Source organism: Lutra lutra, chromosome 3 (genome assembly GCF_902655055.1).
Source record: "Lutra lutra chromosome 3, mLutLut1.2, whole genome shotgun sequence".
Lineage (NCBI taxonomy): Eukaryota > Metazoa > Chordata > Mammalia > Carnivora > Mustelidae > Lutra > Lutra lutra.
In genome coordinates, this window is record NC_062280.1 from 20535147 (window position 1) to 20555656 (window position 20510).

Below are 20510 nucleotides of genomic sequence, written 5' to 3' on the forward strand. Positions count from 1 at the left end.
TCTGAGTAGAGAGGAGAAAGAGAAAGGGGCATATGTAGAGGACAGGGGATTTTTTTAGGGCAGTGAACTACTCTGTATCATACTGTAAATGGTAGATAAAAGACAGTATACATTTAGCAAAACCTGTAAAACTACAATGCCAAGAGCAGACTTTAATGTAAACTATGGTTTTTATTAATAAGAATGTTTCAACCTTGATTCATCAATTGTAACAAAGGTAACATATCCATGCAAGATGTTACTAATTGGAGAAAGTCTGGGCAGAAGGAAAGGGAGTACATTAGGAAGTCTCTATACTTTCTGTTCAATTTTTCTGTAAATGTAAAACCACTCTGGGAAATGAAGCTTATTAATAATATATTAAAAAAAAACAATAAGCCTAATGAAGACCTAAACAAATAGAGACCTATACCATGTTCATGGATTGGAAGACTCAATATTGTTTAGGTGTCAATTCTTAAAAAATTGACCTATAAATTGAACACAATTTCAACTAAAAACAGCATTATTTTTATAGAAATTGACAAACTGGCTGAAAATTTATACAGAAATGCAAAAAAGTAGATGATTCAAAATAATTCTGAAGGAGAATAATAACACTGGAAGAATTGTAATACTTGATTTCAAGACCAATTGCAAAGCTAGAACAATATTTTGTTTGCAGATGATTAGGATGGGCAGGATTGTGTTCCAGGCCTGAAGTTGTATCTGTCTACTTTAAGCTCAGAGTTGATGCAGACTCAGGGGAATTCTGCCTGAAGTGAAGGAAAGCAGAAGGAGCACCTTCTTTTTGGAATGTGGTTCTTATATCAAATAGCATGTAATTAACAGGAACGCAGAAACTCTCAAAAATTGGACTATGTAGTTCTGGAGGTACTCTCAGTGTAGGATCATGAGTGTCAGCTGCTAATACCCTGGCAGGATTCTTAATCTTCCTTCCATCCCTCATATCCTTTCATAAGTCTCCTAAGATTTTCTTCTCAAGTAGGCCCTGTTCTGAGGAAGAGACCTAACTCCTCCAACTTCCCTGCTACTGGGGTGTGCCCCATTACTTCCAACTTCACTAGAAGTGTCACAGAGACATGGAGTAAAGCTGGGTGGAGGGAAGAAATACATAAGGCACAGGGTGTGACTTCAGAGGCCAAGGTTTCAGCTTTTGCTCTGTTATGGTTTTTAATCTTCACAGCCTCTCATCATTAGATTTCTTTTTTTTTTTTTTCCATCTGGAGATTGAGGGAATTGGACCAGATGACTAGGAAATCAACTCTAATGTTCTAGGGTTCTATGATTCTATGGATAATTGAAGTGACAAAGCCAAATTATAAGTGCAGTTTCATCAGCACTGTTGAAATTGTACAAGCCACACCTCACTATCTTGGCTGACCTTAAAAACACCTTGTTACAACTTGATAGAGATGCTTGAAGCAATTCTGAGCTGCATCTTACCTCTTACTGACTATAAAGTGCTATTCTCTGATTATGAAGTTTCCGTGGTAAAGAATCATCAGTTTTCTCTGTGGTCATATCACTTTCAGAAGTATCTAAGGTGACATTTTTAATGGCCACATTTCAAGGTCAACATTTTCTGTGCTTTCTAATTCATTATTTTTATATCATTCTTTATATTCTTCACAGACTTTTCTTATTCATGATCTAATTATATCCTCATATTAAAAATGGCAGAGAGGTAGGGCTAATATTTTTAATCCGCACTCTTACACTGAAATTTAGATTAAGTGAAGGGACTTTGGGCCTTACATCTAGCTATCTAGCACGTAAATAACGTCCATGAAGGCAGTAATTTGGGGTACAGGGAGGAAGGCAGGGGGGGCTGGTTTTACTCACTGATGTTTCTACGGTGCCTAGAACAGTGCCTGACAGAGTAGGTTTTAATAAACATTTATTGAATGAATAAATGAATGGATGAATCTGATTAGTGACAGAGCTGGGTCTAGAATTCTCTGAACCCTCAGCCATTGCTCCCTTACAACTGACAAGAGTTCTTCTCTGTCCTCATGCCCCTCCCTCCCACCTCATTTTCCTGTCTTTTCTGAATGCAACTGTTGTCAGGTTTGTGGAAGCAAGGCCAGTGAGCCTTCCCCACGAAGGGGTAACGGGAGCCCTTTCCTCACAGTGACAGAGGAAGGAAAGGAGGGCATTTATGGGGACACCCTCCAATTCCCCCAGGAGCCAGAGAAGAGGGTCCGCTGGATGCCCATGTCCAGTGGGCTCTGGGCTCACTCTGACGGCGGCGGAGGGGGAATTCCCTGGAGCCCCGTGTGGCCAGGGCTTGGCAGGCTCCGCCAGCGGCCACCCTCGCTGTCCCCGCGGGACGACGGACTGGTTGCGGCAGGAGGCTGGGCGGCCGCGTTCTCCCTTTGCGGACACTGCAGCTGGGGGCACAGCCGAGCGGCCGGCTGGCGGCCGCCCCGGGAGGTGGGGCGGGGGTGGGTCGGCGGGCGCGGGGAGGCGGGGCCGGCGCGGGGAGGCGGGGCCGGGCCCGGGGCGGGGCGGTGGCTTGGAGAGCCCAGGCCAGGGCGGCGCTCAGACTGGGCCGGGCGCTCGGGCTGCGCGGGCTCTCGGCGGCCGCGGGGCAGCATCCTCCTCCTTCTCCTCCTCCTCGCTTCCTTTTCTTTTCTTCCGCTTCTTTCTGTTATCCTTCTCCTTTTCCTCCTTCCCCTGCCCCGTCTCCCTTTCTTCTCCGGAGGGCACCGTCCTCAGGTCCGTGAGCGCAGGCAGCCGCCACCGTGGGTGCATCCAGACCAGGTAAGAGAGCCGTCCCCGCCCCTGGTTCTGTATAGGACGCCTTTCCTTTCTCCGCTTAGCTCTCTGCTTGGAGGGAGCCTCAGCCAGGAAAGGGGTGGGAATGGGGAGGGCGCGGTCTCGTTCTCTCTGCCTTGGAAGCAGGCACAGGTTGGCCGGCTATCCCGCCTCCCACCTGGCGGCAGCTGCAGGCCCGGCCTCTCCAGGTGTCACCACGGAGCAGGGGAATTGGTGCTGCTGCTACCTAGGCTCTAGATTTGTAGAAGGGTGTATGACCTTGTTAGGTATCCCGGGAACTTAGGATATCCATATTGAGAGCTAATAGTACCTGAGCTGTAGAAAGACGAGGAGTGGGTTATACAAAGATAATGGGGGGAAACAGAATTCGAGGTGGAGGGTTTTCTGTGTGTGTGTGTGTCCATCTAGCTGCAGAGAACTACACACTGACGAATGAGTGAGTTAAGAAAGCCTTGTCAATTTGAAAGCATTTTCCTTGTAATTCTTTCAGAAACAGCTGGAAGAAGAAGATTGATAAATATAATTTTAGGAAAATGAAAAGTCAGTGTCTGCTCGTGTTGGAGGGTGGGACACGAAAAAATGTCTGGATGAGCTTGAAGCTCCACACGGTCTTTTCAAGCGATGGGGGTGAGAAACCTGCACCTACACAGACCATCTATTCTTTTTCTTTTTAAAGGCTTTTGGGGGCCTTCATTGCCGAGTTTCATCCTTCCCCAACCTAGTCTTTTGTTTAAGGATGGAAATTTCAAGGAGGTGGGTATGAAAGGAGCCAGGAGTGGGGTGGTGTTGTGTTTGTGTATGTATAGGGGGGGGGGAGGGGGTAGTAAAGCAGATGGGGTCAGAATAAAAAGCATCTTTGAAAACTGGAATTGATGTTACACTGCCTGGTGTCAGGGCTTCAGGATTTTTGTCAGGAAATAAAAAGCTTTCATTAGTAACAAGCCCGTTTATAACAATCGCTGTGTGCCATCTGCTGTAAGCCCTTAGCATAATGCTTCCAGGGTATAGACATTTAAAACTGACACAATGCATGCACATACAAACTCACGCACATGGGTGCACTTGGGCACATCGCACACACGCATGCACATATATAATAAACTATATATGTAATATTACAAAAGGGAGTAACTACTTAAAAGACAAATTCTTTTAAATTTATCCTTAAAGGTTTGGGGATTACGGTGTGAATAAAATCTGTAGTGCAAAACAAGAAAAATATATTGTTGGGTGATACATAATTTTGAATGTGAGATTGAAGGATTAATGGATGTTGGCAAGGCACTAACTCAAATGTTAAAGGTATAATTTATTTAAAAATGGTTGATCCAGGAGAGGAAATGACTGCAAACTGAAATTGAGGCTTGCAGCCGCAGTGAGGCGATGGAGAACAAAGCCTTTTATGTGAGCCACATTATGCAAAATGTCCCATGCTTGAGCTTCAGGTACCAGCCCAGTATAAAGCATAGCTCTGTCACCCTGTCATTTTACTGTGGGTGATTATATTTTTTTTGGCAATGAAAATAGATTAAATAAATAAAAGCCCTTTAGATTGTCCAAGAGGAAGATTACAGCCTTTCACTTGAATGTGACACAAAACACCCATTTAACTGGGCAATAGGTGTATTTTGGTAGAAATCTTTATGGATTTGTAAATCCCGGGTGTTTCAATCAGTCCTCTCCCCTTTATGCACAAAAATCATCCTCCCTCCAAGAAAAGGTAAAGGGCATTTTTTTTTTCTTTCAATAAAGAATATTAATTTGTGTGAATATTTGAACATTGACTTTCTGGTAATGTTATTACCAGAAATGATAACCTATGTATTCATAGGTTTACATCTGTATCATGATTTGCTTGTTATCAGAGCTATTGTGCCTTTAAGATCATCGGTACATGCTGCTTATCTCTTCATGATTTATTTAACTTTAATTTGTAACATTTCACAGTTTTCTGCAATACTATTTAATTTTCAAAAGTTTTTAAAAATTTTACATGTAAGTAGAAAATTGTCTAAAATATGTACATCTAGAGATCTAAGCAATTTAAAAACTGAGCTTCCTTTAAAAAATTTTCTGATTACTTTAGTTTTCATTTTCTTTGTTTCTCTCCTCTCTTATTCCCTCACACCCCTTGTCAAATAATCTGTTTCTTTCTGGCTGTCTGTGCTGCTTTAAGCTTCTAGTTGTGTCTAGACTCCCAACAGCAGAGATAGTTGTCTCAGGAATTTTGAATGTAGGACTTGTTCATTCTCTGCAGCAGCTCTCTCTCAGGATGACTTGTTTACAGCACCTTCTCAGGGAGGAGAAAGAGAAAGAATGTGCTGAGAGAGCATGACCCAGTGAAACTGGCACAGCCATTACCTCATCATAGTAGCTACTTCAGATTCATTGAGAGAGCAGACATCCTCTCAGTGGAAACCAAACACCGGGAGCACACCCATCTCTAGGCAGAAGCCCTTTTCTTCCCATAGCAGGCTCTACTAATTTTGCTTTGCTGAGGTTAAAGGGATATTTTCTCTTTTAAGTATTTCTTTTCAGGGATCTTGAACTTGGACAAAAATATGCAGCCAGAAATGAAACTTGGCACAGAATCTAAGCCTGAAGGAACTATTTCATTCCTTTACCACTTTTGGCTTAAGTTGATTTGCAAATTTTCTAAACATCAGAAGGGAGAAGGAAGAAAAATATTTGTTACTGTATTTTTGCATGTTTTCTTATGACACACATATTTTGTGTTGAATTTTATTAGCAACTGGATAATAGGCTGGACTGCTGTGCTTTTGAGAACTATAGTTGTACTGTTGGGTTTGAGGATTAAATAGTTATTATGTTTGTTTAGATGTATACATAAGAGTGCATGCATCCCTAAATTATTCACCAACATCCTTAGGAGACAGACCATATGAAACCAATGTGGGGATTTTAGTATTCAGGTTGATTATTCTGATTAATGAAGTCTTTTCAATTCTTAATTTCCTTATGACAGATTAAGATAAAGAATCTGAAATAACAGTTAAAGTAGATGAGAACACTACCCTTAGGTCAGTACTGTACTCCTTAATGCTAACAGTAGTCATTAGGTAAGTCATTACTAGATGCGTGAACCAGAAGATAACATTCTGAAACTGTCATAAGCTCTTTTGTCTCTGATTCATGAGTTAAAGATGCTATTAAGCTCTTTGAATCCTGTCTGATATATCTTTTAGATATATCAGTTCTTTTTGTTACTTTAATTCTCTCTATGCCTTTATTGTCATTGTCTTAATCTACTCATTCTACATCTCTTATATGGGCAGTATTTTGAACATTTCACCAATATTCCCCTCCCTTTACACCATGTATCTCACATTTGAGTGTTAGATTTCTCTATTACTATTACTAGTATTCTTTAATAGTATTACTCTCAGTACAAATGAGCTTTTAGGAGAACATTTATTCCTACTTATTACTCACATATATGTCACCTATTCGAAATATCATACTGGAGGCTATGTAATGAGATACCAAAAAAATAGAAGACATGGTCTTTGGCTTTAAGAAATTTACAAATAAAGTTAGAAGGATTTATTTCCTCTGTAAGAGGTGACATTCAATTGAGTATTAGTTGTATTACAGATATGACACATAGAGCAAGGGACTGTATTTGGACAGAGGCAATGTCCCAACATCTTAAAGACAAGCTGTTATGCATCAGTTATATAAATGCTCTAATGTATACCTACCATCTTTATTCCATATATATTTATATATTTTTAATTAGGGAATGATAAGATATAATTCTTCGTGTGTGTGTGTGTGTGTATATACACATACATAATGCAAATACTAACAGCCCTCAATACTTCCATCAGTCAGCTGTAGAAAGTCATGTCTTTAAATGCTCTACAGCACATGAAAATTCAAATTCATAGTTTTCTGAGAAGCAAGTTTGGGTATTTTCAAGGAATTATCAGACTCAGGAATTTATTCCAGGCCTCGAAAGCAGTTAAAGAACTATGCAGTCCGAGGTGGTAGACAAAGAAGCAAAATCAAGGGGAAGGGTCTGTGGGAAGGTTTAGATGTGTGGATTGCAGTAGAAGAGTTGAAGGAACAAAGGCAAGTTCTCAGTTGTTAATAGTTGTGGATTCAGGATGGAGAGGAGCCTGCGTCTACACGGCTGGAGAAGTAAGAAATCTGTTTTGTTTTTCTACCTCCTCATAATTTGTTCATATCCCTCCCTGTCATTACTTTGAACGAAGTCCATAGGTGTTTCCTTGTAAAATTTGTAAAGGATGCTTATTGGAAGCAATTCTGGAATGAATCAAAAATTTTAAAACAATGTGAACACAACTAATTGACTTTTTATGGAAAACACTTTGAATCTAATCTTTGAACTTAATGTTTCCTGTTCAAGAGAAATAAGCTTTCCTTTGAGTGATAGTATTTTAACTGTGATACTTTTTACTTACATATTTTAATGAAATTCTGTGAGAATTTAGACAAAGAAGTCAGGATTTCCTTTTTCACTTGGTTAATTTATATTGTGGCCTTTGGGAAGAGTTTTAAACAGTTTGTTTTCCATTAAAACACAAGAGGTGGAAACGTCTTTCTTTTTTTTTTTTTTGGTTTTGTTATGTTAATAAGTCTATTAGAGAAAATAATTTTACTTATAGATTCACACAGCTTGACTTCTCCTTTATTTTATTTCATTGTATTTATTTATTTGACAGAGAGAGATCACAAGTAGGCAGAGAGGCAGCCAGAGAGAGAGGGGGAAGCAGGCTCCCTGCTGAGCAGAGAGCCCGATGCGATGCAGGGCTATGCAGGGCTCCGGCTAGATCCCAGGACCCTGGGATCATGATCTGAGCCAAAGGCAGAGGATTAACCCACGGAGCACCCAGGTGCCCCATTGACTTCCCCTTTTTTCTTTTCCTTTTTCCTTCCTTCTTCCCCCTAATGCTTTCCCCTTTCTTTTGTTCTTTCCTTTCTTTGCTCCCTCTTTTCAATTTGTGTTGGCAAAAATCATTGATCATTAGAAAATGCAAATACTATATATATATATCTTGCTGTTTTTATTGAAATTTATTTCCCATTACATCTATATTTCTCATTTAACATGCGGTAGTCTTATGCTACCTTCTCACCCTCCTCAGCACTCCATCCCTATCTTGGCTCTTTCTTTGATCTTGCCTTTTATATCCTTGAGCCTTGAATAATCTTTTCTTTGTATACCAGTCTTTGGTCATGTTTCCTTCCTTTAGGAGGCCTTTCTGAATCAGGAAGAAAAGTTACTACCTTGTTTCTTCCCATGATTTGAACCAAGTTTACTCAGGTTCCCTTATCTTAAACGTACATGCTCATCCCAACTGTGTCCTCACCAGCCTTCTTTAAATTGATTTCTTTAAAAATCTGCAGGTAAAAATGGTACATCTATATGATTAACTATTTCCAAAATGAAAAATTTAGTTAACCAATTGCTTCTTTCTTTTTAAGATTTTATTTATTTGACAGACAGAGATCACAAGTAGACAGAGAGGCAGGCAGAGAGAGAGGGGAGGAAGCAGGCTCCCTGCGGAGCAGAGAGCCCAATGTGTGGCTCCATCCCGGGACCCTGAGATCATGACCCGAGCCGAAGGCAGAGGCTTTAACCCACTGAGCCACCCAGGTGCCCCTAACCAACTGCTTTTTTGTCAGTTTTCTCACCTGACACCAAGTGAAATGGTTCAGCTTTTTTTATAAATTAAATTGACTAGTAAAGTCATTATGTGTCAGTCAATCCATTGTCTTCATTTTATGCTAGTTAACTAACTCTGCAGATGTACACCTAATATTTTGAGTACCAACGAGTCAATGACCAATCAGAAAATATTGAACTAAATTGTTTCATATAAAATATTTCTAATTACATTGCTCTGAACAACATCATTATTAGCCATCTTGAATCCATTTCAAAATGATTTTAAAATACAGTACTTGAATATCCATGAACACATTTCATCATTTTACTGTCTAGGTTTATTATATTTAAAGCAAACTCATAAGTAAATACACAAATCCTATTAATTTGAAGTCAACCAATCATGCCAGTATCAACCTTTTACATTATTTTATCTAAGTGTTTATGGCTTTATAGTTGGCTGCATTTTACTGTTGTAACAGTTTTAACAGTACTGTGTTGTATTGTTAATGGACAACAGTGTAATTCTATAATGAATTGATATGAAAAAAAGTTCTCAATTTTATGGTCTAGAAAGAATGATGCAGCATCACTTTCACTGACATTAAGGCAAATAATGCTCAGCTTTGAGGTTTTATTATTTTATTTGAGCATCATGCCTCTCAAAATTGTAATTTAGTCTTTCCATAAGTGATGCATGTTTTTGGTAGAACAATATTTTAAACAATATGCTGCTTACTTTTTGTTGGTGTTTATATGAGATACCATATTCCTTTGGCTCATTTTAAAAACAAGCAAGAAAGTTTAAGGATTCATTTATGCATTCTTTTATGTTAATGTTATTGAATATAGCTAAGACAGGATCTCATTCATTAATTTATTGCATATACTTATTTGTTTGAAAAAGTTTGCACTCTGAAGCATACAATTTCTTTCTTCTGTGGACAGTAAGTAATGTGGAGTCCTAGTACATGTAGCAACTTATGATCACACGGAATTTGTTTGCCTTGTGTTTCACGAAGTTAGCTTGGGGGTATTTGTGTGTGTGTGTGTGTGTGTATGATAATCTTCTAAGATAGCCTTTTATAAGTACACCTTTTTCAAAGTTGAAGTAAATTATTTTACAATCATTTGACTTAGAGAAAATTTAAAACTATCCTATGATGTTCCACATAAGAACATTTGGTATTAAATACAATTTTATAAGAAAAAAAAATTGTTATGGGGGCACCTGGGTGGCTCAGTCAGTTAAGTGTCTGCCTTCAGCTCCCGTCATGATCTCAGGATCCTGGGATGGAGCCCTGCATCCAGGCTCCCTGATCAGTGGGGACCCTGCTTCTCCCTCTCCTGCCTTTCAGCTACCCTGCCCCCCTAACCTGCCTCTCTACCCCTCTCTCTCAAATAAATAAATAAAATCTAAAAAAAAAAAAAGAAAGAAATAAAAACAATGTTATGGGTGTTCATTAATAAAATCAGATTGCAGCCTGTTTGTATACTTTTCTGTTGAGAGATATAGTCCAGATTCCATTGTCCATTACTGAAATCAAGTAGTAAAACTAAATATTGGGCTCAAAATAAAAACTTCTGTTTTGATCAAAATGTCCTAAATTGAAATATTGGGTACTTATATTTATCTTTTAAAAGGGAGGGTGGCACTACTTCTGCATGCAGGATGCTGTTTATCTTCATTGAAACAGCAGAAGCTAGAGTTGATAGAACTTCAGAAATTTTACTGCCAAGAAAGTATTAAGAAAGCACTAAGCATCCTACTGAAAGCCCAATCTCTTCTAAAACAATAAAGTCAGTGTGGTCTAGGGTTTATTTAAATGGGCTTTGGCCATTGTGTCTCCAACTAAAGCTTGCCTCATTCATAGATTACGTGATGGAAGTTATTATAGACTACTGAGTGGCCTTTGGTGAAATTGAGGTTTTGTGGTGCTTTTTGTTTTTTGTTTTGTTTTCTTTTTCAAAGTTCTTTCCTATTTCAGATTCAGTCACCAGTTCTGTGATTTTCCTTCCTTTGGTTTTGAATAGGACCTGAGGGTGGTCACTATCAAAATTAGAATTTAAGAAAGCTGCGCAGTCCTGGACAGTCTCACTGCATTATTTCAGCCCCTTCTTAAAGACTATGGGAGGGTATGTGATAAGAATCCAACGTTTCCCATTAAAGCGCTGATATTGTAAATGAGTGAACAGATTTTTGATTTTTAATAAAATCTTTCCTTGTGTTTCTAATATATTTATAGTCTATATAAACAGAGTAGCTCTTTGTAACCCTGTTAGTGCCATAGAAGGATTATGTGCTTGCATAGCTGGAAACATGAAATGTCATTAATTGTATTCTTTACTTTGGTGCCTCTGCCCCATTGCAGAAGGGACATTTGTTACTGCTAATTATCTATGAATTAGATGATGTTTGAAGGGGAAGAGGGACTGTCAAGAGCAAATGGTGTGAACCTTTGATGCCCGTATAAATAAACCAGTATGGGGAGCTGTTAAGTGGCTTACCCAGGGTCCTGAGAAGGGGAGCCAGGCCAAGACTCTGTCGTTCTGAGCTCCAGCTCCTTGCTTGTTGAGGCTGCCAGTGGTGTATTGTTCCACCTGACTCTCCATTTCCAGTTCTGATCATATTATCATGTTCTGAGCTGAGGGGTTAGGTGACGTGGCAACCTTGTGACTCCACTGTGACTTTTCCATGGACACGAAAGAGGGAGGGACCTGGAATTCTAAGGCCGTTCCAACCAGCTACATGCCAGCTACACTTCTGAAAATGGTGAGACTAAACGGATCCAGGAAAATGCTGACAGGGCTCCTGCCCAGGGCCATTCCTGCGGTTTGGATCTCTTAAAACAGAAGTTTAAATTCTCTGGGGATGTGTGCTCAGACTCAAGGTACTTGGAAAGCCAAGGAGATTTTCTCAGAGCTTGAACTCTCCATGCTGATGTCTCCAGATTGCTGGAGATTGTATTTAAACTTGGCTCTATATATGAGGGGAATCCAACAAAAATAGCCCGATTGAAACTTTTTTCTGACCTCTTGCAACATGAAATTTTCTCAAAAATAGCTTTCCCTTTGTGTTTCCCCAGCTTTAATATTTTTAGCTGAGAGGAAGTGAGCTAGAAAGGCTGTGGGCCTCTTATTTCTTTCTTGTATGTCTTCCTGTTTCTCTGTCTCCAGTGCTCCTTCCCTCTTATTTTTTTACTTCTTCCAAGGAGACAGCAAATTACATGAGAATTAGGTGTTGCTATGGTTACCGTGTTCAGTAGAGCTTCACCTGCACCCACGCTGCTTAGGCATTCTAGAGTCTTAAGTTGACAAATATTTGAAAGGCATGAAAAGCATCTTGGAGGAAAGAAATTAAGCAGAAACCATGCTTAAATATTTAAAGAGAAACATATTCCTAGTCGCTGAAAACTGAAACGATATCACTACCTAGGGAGTGAAGGAATTCTAATGTTACCCTCCTGTTAGAGAATGTTAGTATGCCCTATTTCTCTCGTGAACATGTTCAACCACTCGTCAGAATCGAAGCAACTGTTTTACCACTGAGTGGATGTAAGAGGATTCCTTAAAATATTTTCCATGCACATTTGCAAAAGATTGGGTTGTGCATATTGTCTTCCTCTAAAGTATTTTTATTTTGAGCCATAAATACAGAAAAAGTCATCTTAACTGCACACCAGGAATCTATACTTTATGAAGGCAAATTTTTAAAAATAAGATAGTCTATGTTCTTCTTAGTTGTGGTTTATTGAATATGATAATCTGAAATTATACAAGCCCTCTAAGAAATTAAAATAATACCTTTTCTTCCTTGGGAAAGATTCACTCTCTTTCTTCCACTTAAATATCAGGCTGGTGAGCCGTAGGTATTTCTAGTATCATGGCCCATAAATCATTCATTTATTTATTTAACAGATGGTTATTGGATCTCTAATATTGCAGCAAGAATTTTTCTGAATGTGTAGGACATTAGACCTGCCATACAAATTCCCACCCTCATGGAGTCTAATAACAGGAGACAGAAACTAACACGTGAATAAATGAATGAACGCTTGAAACATGAAGAATTGCTATAAGGAAGAAGAAACAAAAAGATACAGTAGAGGTTATTTGGGATGAGGTAGGCTGCCTTTGGAGACTCAAGTAATGAGAAATAGTGAGCCATGGAAATATGGGGGAGAGGAGATGCAGCAAGAATTTTCAAAACATGGAAAGAGCACTAAAAAAGCTTTGAAGCAGGAAGAAGCCTGGCATATTGGAGAAACAATTATAAGGCCAGTCGCACTGGAGTCTAATGACCATGATAAAGGGTTGTAGGAGAGGGACAGCAGCAGACAGCTAGTACAAGGCCACCCAGATCCTCTTGACCAGGATTAGGGGTTTTTGACTTTTATTGGACGTGCAGTGCATTTTAATTTTAAAGGTGGTAGGAGCAGGCTTTTTCAAGAATCTCATAAAAGCTTTCGAAGAGTAATTATATTTTCTAAATCCCTATAGGCATATCTGTATCTTATTCACTAATGTGTTAAATCACAAGAGAAAAATGATTTAGAAAGTCAGAAATCAATGGTGGGGATAAAATTAGACTTATGTTAATCTGATCTCATATAATACTCTAAACAGAGGTACCCCAAACTGGGTCATTATCTTTATATACTGGGAAATTACATGTATAAGTAATTTTAACCTCCTGTAGCATTTTTTGTACCCAAAAGTAACCTTTTTTTTTTTTTTAAAGATTTTATTTATTTATTTGACAGAGATCACAAGTAGACGGAGAGGCAGGCAGAGAGAGAGAGAGAGAGGGAAGCAGGCTCCCTGCTGAGCAGAGAGCCCGATGCGGGACTCGATCCCAGGACCCTGAGATCATGACCTGAGCCGAAGGCAGCGGCTTAACCCACTGAGCCACCCAGGCGCCCCCAAAAGTAACCTTTAAAAAGCAAACCTGGACAAAAAAGTACAGATACGTCTTTGAGAAAAGCAGTCACAAAAATCATTCCAGTTTTAATATGGTTGTGTTCTTTGGCTATTTCCCCAAAGCAGCTTTACTGGTAAATAAGCAATGACCAACAGGGTACCGAAATTTATAAATAAATTAAATAGCAGAGTGACACATATTTTGCTTCATGGAGACAGTGGTTTGAATCTCCTGAGAATTTAGTAAGTGAGATGATCAAATTTCACAACGATCTTGGATCCCCTGTGAGATTAATGATCCTGCCATATTATTTATACTAAAATACTTAATGTCCTTGTCAGGTGTTTGTAGACCCAGTGCAATGATCTATTGAATTTAGCATTAAACACAGTTTGCCAGACATTTGATTGATTTTATTTCTGGCATGCTTTAAGGCTGCTTACTTTTTCCTAGGTATTCCTCAGTAGAAAACAGAACTATTAATTTTTTTTAATTTCTTCCTGTAATGTCATTTATAGTTCAATATGTCGCACAATGTAGGAGAAATTAGTACTTTTTTTTATAGTAAAGAATTGAATTAATGCTGTTTTTTGTTCTTTCCTTGACTCCCTTTTGTTTTGTTTTTAGGATTAATTAAATCATGATGTAAATTACTTTAATCTGGAACCCTATGATAGCGTGGTATACCTATTTCCCGGACTTGCAGGGACTCAGGTTAAATATTACAAGTATGAATAACAGACTGAGACATAATTCCGGTATATATGAAACTAAATAGTGGTCTTGGAATTTTATTCAAATGTGGACTTTTTAATATTGAGATACCACTAACAAATAAAAAGGAAAATGTTATTTTAAAGGGTTGATGATCAGACTTTAAAAAGAAACAGTAATTTTCTTCTAAATGTACAACCATGAATATGCTACCAAGTATAAAATATATAGCATATTGCTCTCCTCTAACTGACATTGACTAGAGATACAAGACATAAAACTAAAAAAGAATATAATGCACAATAAGATAAATGGTAAAGAATAGTATGGCCTATAAATGCTATGCAAATTCAGAAGGGGGAGATAGAGCACCATATGTGGAAGCTAAAGATTTCATGTGGGAAGCAGAATGTGCAGTGGGGCTGCATATGTGGCTGGGTTTGGAAGAGTGCCCAGGTAGGATGGTAGTAAAAGCAAAGGCACTGGGATGACAGTAAGCCAGATTGCTTGCAATGAAGGACTCCTTTTGGAGAAGAGTGGGATTAGAAGGTAGTCTTGGATTTGTAGAGGTCCTTAAACACTGGATTTAGTAGGAGTTTTGGTTTTATCGTAAGACTATTGGAGGAAGGGTGAGGGATTTTGACCTGGGGAGTGGTAGGTGGAATGTGATATCCCAAGATTAACGAGACAGATTTGAGTGAGTACAGTGGCAGGTTTAGAATTTCTACATATGGCATAGCATAGGGATACTGACCTATTTAGAATGCGAGACTAAGGGATTTGTTTGGGAGCTATGGTTTCAGACATTTTCATGAACCATTGAGAAAATATCAATACCAATGGATGGAAGTAGACGACCCTGATAGGGATGGAGTGAGGAATTCTAGCCCTATGACATCTTCCAGAAGACAGATTTGAGGAAGCCAAAAGAGTTTAGAAGCTGTGTAGAACTGTAGTTAGTAATATGAGCTTCTCTTGGGATTATGTCATGTGCATGCAGAATATATATTTTTGAAAGGACAATGGTTTTGGAAAACCGAAGAAATAAGGACAAATTCCAATACAGTTCTTCTGATTTCTAGGCTATATTGGACATGGACTGCATGACTTCACAAATTAACATAGTAAACCATTATTAAAAATCAAGGAAATGTGTATTGAAAATCAAGGAAATATCTAAATAAACACAGATTTTTTCCGAACAGTTTTAAACATCCAGAAACATTTTTTGTTATTTATTTCTGATTTTAAATATTTGCATTCTAAAAATGTTTAATATCTTTACAACTATTATCATATGGTAAGGGTTAGCAAGCTATTCCATAAAACACCAGATAGAAAACGTTTAGGTTTTGTAGGTCACTTATACTCTCCGTTGCAATTACTCAGCTCTGTTGTGGTAGCAAGAAAAGGCGCATTGACAATATGTGACCAAATGGGTATTAAAGTGTTCTAATTAAACTTTATTTGCAAGTAAAGGTGATAGCCCCGTTTGACCTGTGGACTATAGGTTACCAACTCCTAGCATATATTGTCCTGTTTGAACATGAATCTAGAAAATGTCTTTGAAATTAGGCAATCATACTTGTAAGAGGTCACAAATACATGAAAACTATCTAAGGACAATAGTTGCATATTTCCCTTTATGAAGACCCGTGGAAAGAGTTTTTAGTTTTCTCTTAAGTCAGAACTTTCTCTCAAGTAGAACCTGTAGTCCTAAACCACTGGATTAGTTTCACCATAGGGCCACGGGTTGTGCTTACATTGTTTTTGTTGTTGTTGTTGTTGTTGTTTTTTGGCCTCTAGTAAACTCAGAATAAAATTGTGTGCCCTTCCGATAACTCTTAGGAACTAATACATTTCACATACTAACTCTTCTGTGATTTATTTTCTTACTAATAATTTCTTTTTGTCTTTATCTTTTGAATCCTTTTTTAGAACATGATCAGGTGTAAATAAGGCTACTCTTTATATTTTCATGAGAGAGCCACCTTTTTTTTTTTTAAAGATTTTATTTATTTATTTGACAGAGAGAGAGAGATCACAAGTAGGCAGAGAGGCTGGCAGAGAGAGAGGGGGGAAGCAGGTTACCTGCTGAGCAGAGAGCCCGATGTGGGGCTCAATCTTAGGACCCTGAGACAACGACCTGAGCCGAAGGCAGAGGTTCAACCCACTGAGCCACTCAGGTGCCCCCCCCCCCTTTTAAGATTTTATTTATTCATTAGAGAGAGAGAGAGAGAGCACTAGCAGGGGGAAAAGTAGAGGGGGAGAAAGAAACATACATTCCCCTGTTGAGCAAGGAGCCTGACGTGGGACTCGATCCCAGGACTCTGGGATCATGACCTGAGCCAAAGGGCGATGCTCAACCATCTGAGCCACCCAGATGCCCCAAGACAGCCACTTTTAATTAAATATGTGTCCATACTTAGTTTCCAGAAGTGAAGGTTAGTTGCTATTAAATTAAGACAGATGGCATTGCTCTTGTTATTCAGTTTCCATAACTGAAATCATTTTCTCACACGTAAACTAACTTTTGTGTGAATATGATATCAGAGGACATTTATTAAATCGATTACCCTCACAATTAAATTTTAAAAAGTGGGATGGTTTGTTGTTTCTGAATCTTTCACTGTGTCTTTGGTCACAAATGCCTTTCAAAGGATTTTTCAACCCTTAGGACTCAAGTGATCCTGGCAGGCAGCTGCTAAAACCCAAATATTTTCCCTCTTTTATGAGTGCATGACCATGGAAATACTCTGGGGATTAGAATTCAGATATTTAAATATTATTCTCTTTCTCTCCAGAATGTTACATGAGGTTTTCCACTCCAAAGTGTAATCTGGGACTCACTGTATAAGAAACTGCAAGTTTTAGGTTTTTTGTTTTGCATGCTCTTTATGTGAAACGATACCGATGTCTTCTGATTTTAATAATAGATCTTGTTAACACACTGGAATTAAGTAGTTGGACAAATTTTGACTGCCCCATTAAAAGAGATGTTTTTATTTGACTCTTCTAGAAGTGGTAAAATGGATAAGAGAGCTATTCATGTGACCATTTGCCTGAAAAAAAAAGTGTTATCAATTACATGCAACTTGGTAATGATTCTTAGATCTACCAAGGAGAGTGTCATAGGAAATGCCAGTGTGTACATGTACCCACACACAAGATGTATTTAACACTGAAACAGTGTTTCAAATTTGGGATAACTATGTTATGTAATTAGTTATAATATAATCTAATAATAGAGCAAAAACTGACCCCTTGTTGGAAAAATTTATTCCAAATTTAATGAAAAATTCACTTTATGCTTAAAATGCAATTTACTGAGTTTTATTCTATCACTACTTAAATTAATAAAATTTAAAAGTTAAACACTTGAATTATACATGAATATGTACATGTATCATTATGTACATTGACTCATCATAAAAGTTTTTCTCTGTGTCTGAAGAGAGTTTTTCTCCATGTCTGAAGTGAAAGAGTTTTTCTCCGTGACTGAAGCAAGAGAGGATAAAATGAGAACAGAAAGTAGAATCATATGGCAATCACTCCAGTTTTACTTTACATTGTTATTTCTGTGAGCTGCTGTTTCATTTGTTACTGGTAGGACTACATACCTGATTACTTATCCTCAACTCCATGTGATTGCCAAGGTCCACATTTATCAATACCTGTACTCCTTTGAGCAAGATGCCTAATATGTGTGTGTGTGTGTGTGTGTTTAGGATTTACAAAGAGCAATTTGTCTTAGCATAGACTCATAAAGGAAGTGCCCTCCAAAAAAATCTACAAACCCCTTGGCCCTTGTCTCAGTGTATTTAAAATGAGGATGGCTGCCAAAGATCTTTCAAAGTTTTTGTTTGGTTTTGTTTTTACATCTAAGAATCTGGAAGTCAAATTAGAGTGGACTTTAGGACAACGATTTCTTATTTCTCAGGAACTAAAACATGGTGAACAAAATGCCCTACATGCCACAATTACAGTTCCAAAGAAAAAGGCAATGACAGAATTACCGTATATTAGACATGTCTGTCATCCACTGGTTATATAAGCCATTCTTGAACAGTTGGAAATGAAGGAACTATAGCCCTTTTGGACATAAGTCTAAGCAGTTTACATTTAAAGTCAATATTAAGTCATGCCATGAGTTGATACTGGCATATACAACATGAAGAGACATGGGCACTGACTGTACTGAATTTATTTGGAGAAGCATGTAAATGAAAATAATGTTTTACAGGACCCTTACTTATTTTATTGTTTGGTATAGTTGACCCAGTAATCTTTTCACGAAGAATCAAAAACTTTCTATTATGTTGCACTTTGATTTATCTCTCTAGATCATTGTATGTAGGCTGTAAACATTTTCATAGAGTAGTTCACTTTTTAAATATCTTTGAAAAATTCAGTAATCTCATTTTTAAAATATAGAGTGTGGTATTTTAGTCACTACATAATTTTTATTTGCTTTTTTATACCATACCTACAAGGTATCCCTTGTGGATGAAGGGAGTGGTCAACATGTTTGAATGTATGAATTGTTTTAGAGAAAGCAGTTGAGAATCCCAAAAAGCTTAACACAACTAATTTAGTACTATACCAAAAAGGAAATAATGGCTGTCTTTGGGGGAAGTAATATTTTAAGGAATCGACGCTATCCCCATCTCTTAAAAAGAAAAAAAAAAATCCATTTGTCTAAAATCGCAGTCTTTGCCTTTTTTTTTAAGATGCAGAAAGCATTATCACTCTGCACTCCTGTTGAGACCTTGGGAAAGTTATTGAGTTTCTGGGCCTCAGTTTTCTAATCACAAAATGAGGGGATGGATATAATTGCCTCCAAGACCACTTCACATTCTATGGTGAATTGAAAGGACATTGCATTCATTCCCACTTTTCACAAATAGTTTGCCATGTTAGCTAGCTATTTGCCCAGCAAAGATTTCCGTGATTGAAGTGCTGTACAGATAAGTTCTTTTTTTGGGGGGGGGGGGGGGAAGCACAATGTCACTAAGGAAGGTTGGCATTATGAGGTACCTTTCAAACTATCCATTGTGGACACTTTACTTTATATTCAGCAAATGCTTCTTATTAAGAACCAGTTATGAGCCCCCTACTGGGATGAGTCATGTTAGCAGTATGAAGAAGAAAACAAGACTGCATCCTTACTCTCCAGGAACATATAGAGTAGGGGAAGACACAAAGTCCTATCTTTTGGATAACTAAACAAGCTTTAAATGAACACTTATCACATCATTAATTTACCATTTAAAAGTACTTGGAGGAGGAAACATGTATGTGTTAGCTTTAATAGGAACCACGTCATAGTATGGTAATATGTTAAAATGAATGGTACAAGTAATGTGAGCTGTTGGAAATAGGAGACCAAAACAAGGATTTAGGGAAAGATGGATGTAACTCTATGCATTTGGCAGGTATTTGCCCTCCTATAGCTGGTGTGCATTAAACATTGTTTTTAAAAAAGTTATTTTACAGGAGAAAGACAATAGACATGTTTATTCCCATATATATGGTACATGTTTTATTTCTTTGTGTAATAAGTCTTAATCCATCAAACTTATTATGAAAGGAATATTTCTAATAACTCCTTTAAATTTCTTGTTAATTCTAGATCTATAAATATCCATTTAAGTTCTCTGAGAATGGCTTCTGCTTCAGGATAAGCCCTTTGGAAGACAAGATGCTTGGGAAAGGATGGGAAGGAGGAGGAGGTGTGCCCAAAGGATTTATTGTACCATTTTTCAAAGCAGAGGCCAGCTGTTGTGGAATAGAATTAAAATGTAAATTATCAAAGGGAGATAATGAGAGCCATTCCTTTCAGACAATGTCCAGTGCAATCAGAGTAAGAAAAGGGTTTGGGGAAATTTTCTACTAAGCACAAGTCACGGATGATGAACTGAAAGGCTGGGAGGGAAGTGATTTACAAGAAACTAACTGGATACTACCCATGGATTGTCTAGTACTCGGGCAGTTGAATTCATTGAGGAACAGACCTTCAGTTCTGCTGGGACTGAATCCAAATCACAAGATAACTGCACAGAATTGAGGAAGTCACTACATCAGTACCATAGGACTATAAATTGAACTACAGTGCTGACATAAGTTGCATTTCAATTTATGTGGTTTTATGAATCAAAACAGAAGTCTTTGCATACAATGCAACAAGTCAGTGCCACAAGAGAACAAAATAGATTAAGCATGAGCTTGGTCAGGATTTTCTTTGTAAGCCAGAGGCCAAAACCCATGATAGTTTTCAAATCCAAGGATTTTCACTAATAAATTTGTTTTTATTTTATTTTTTGTTCAAATGTAAGTCCTTTAGAAAAGGCTGCTCATAAATCATACAAGTATATGTCCATTCGAACTGACCTTCTAATATTTAATGTCACTGTTACTCAGACATGATTCTGTAATGAA

At 38.0% G+C, this 20510-nt stretch overlaps 1 protein-coding gene across 21 annotated transcripts in view; it reads left to right on the plus strand.

The window, feature by feature from the left end:
• The first annotated feature begins 2522 nt into the window (after window positions 1-2522).
• Window positions 2523-20510, plus strand: part of MAP2 (microtubule associated protein 2) — a 288045-nt gene continuing 270057 nt past the window's right edge. For 14 of the 21 annotated variants that reach the window (XM_047720913.1, XM_047720916.1, XM_047720922.1 and 11 more), the window contains exon 1: window positions 2524-2766. The gene's annotated coding sequence lies outside the window, so the exon portion shown is untranslated. Of the gene's footprint in view, window positions 2767-20510 lie in introns of all 21 variants that reach the window. The other 7 variants (XM_047720934.1, XM_047720935.1, XM_047720936.1 and 4 more) reach the window with 2 other exon arrangements.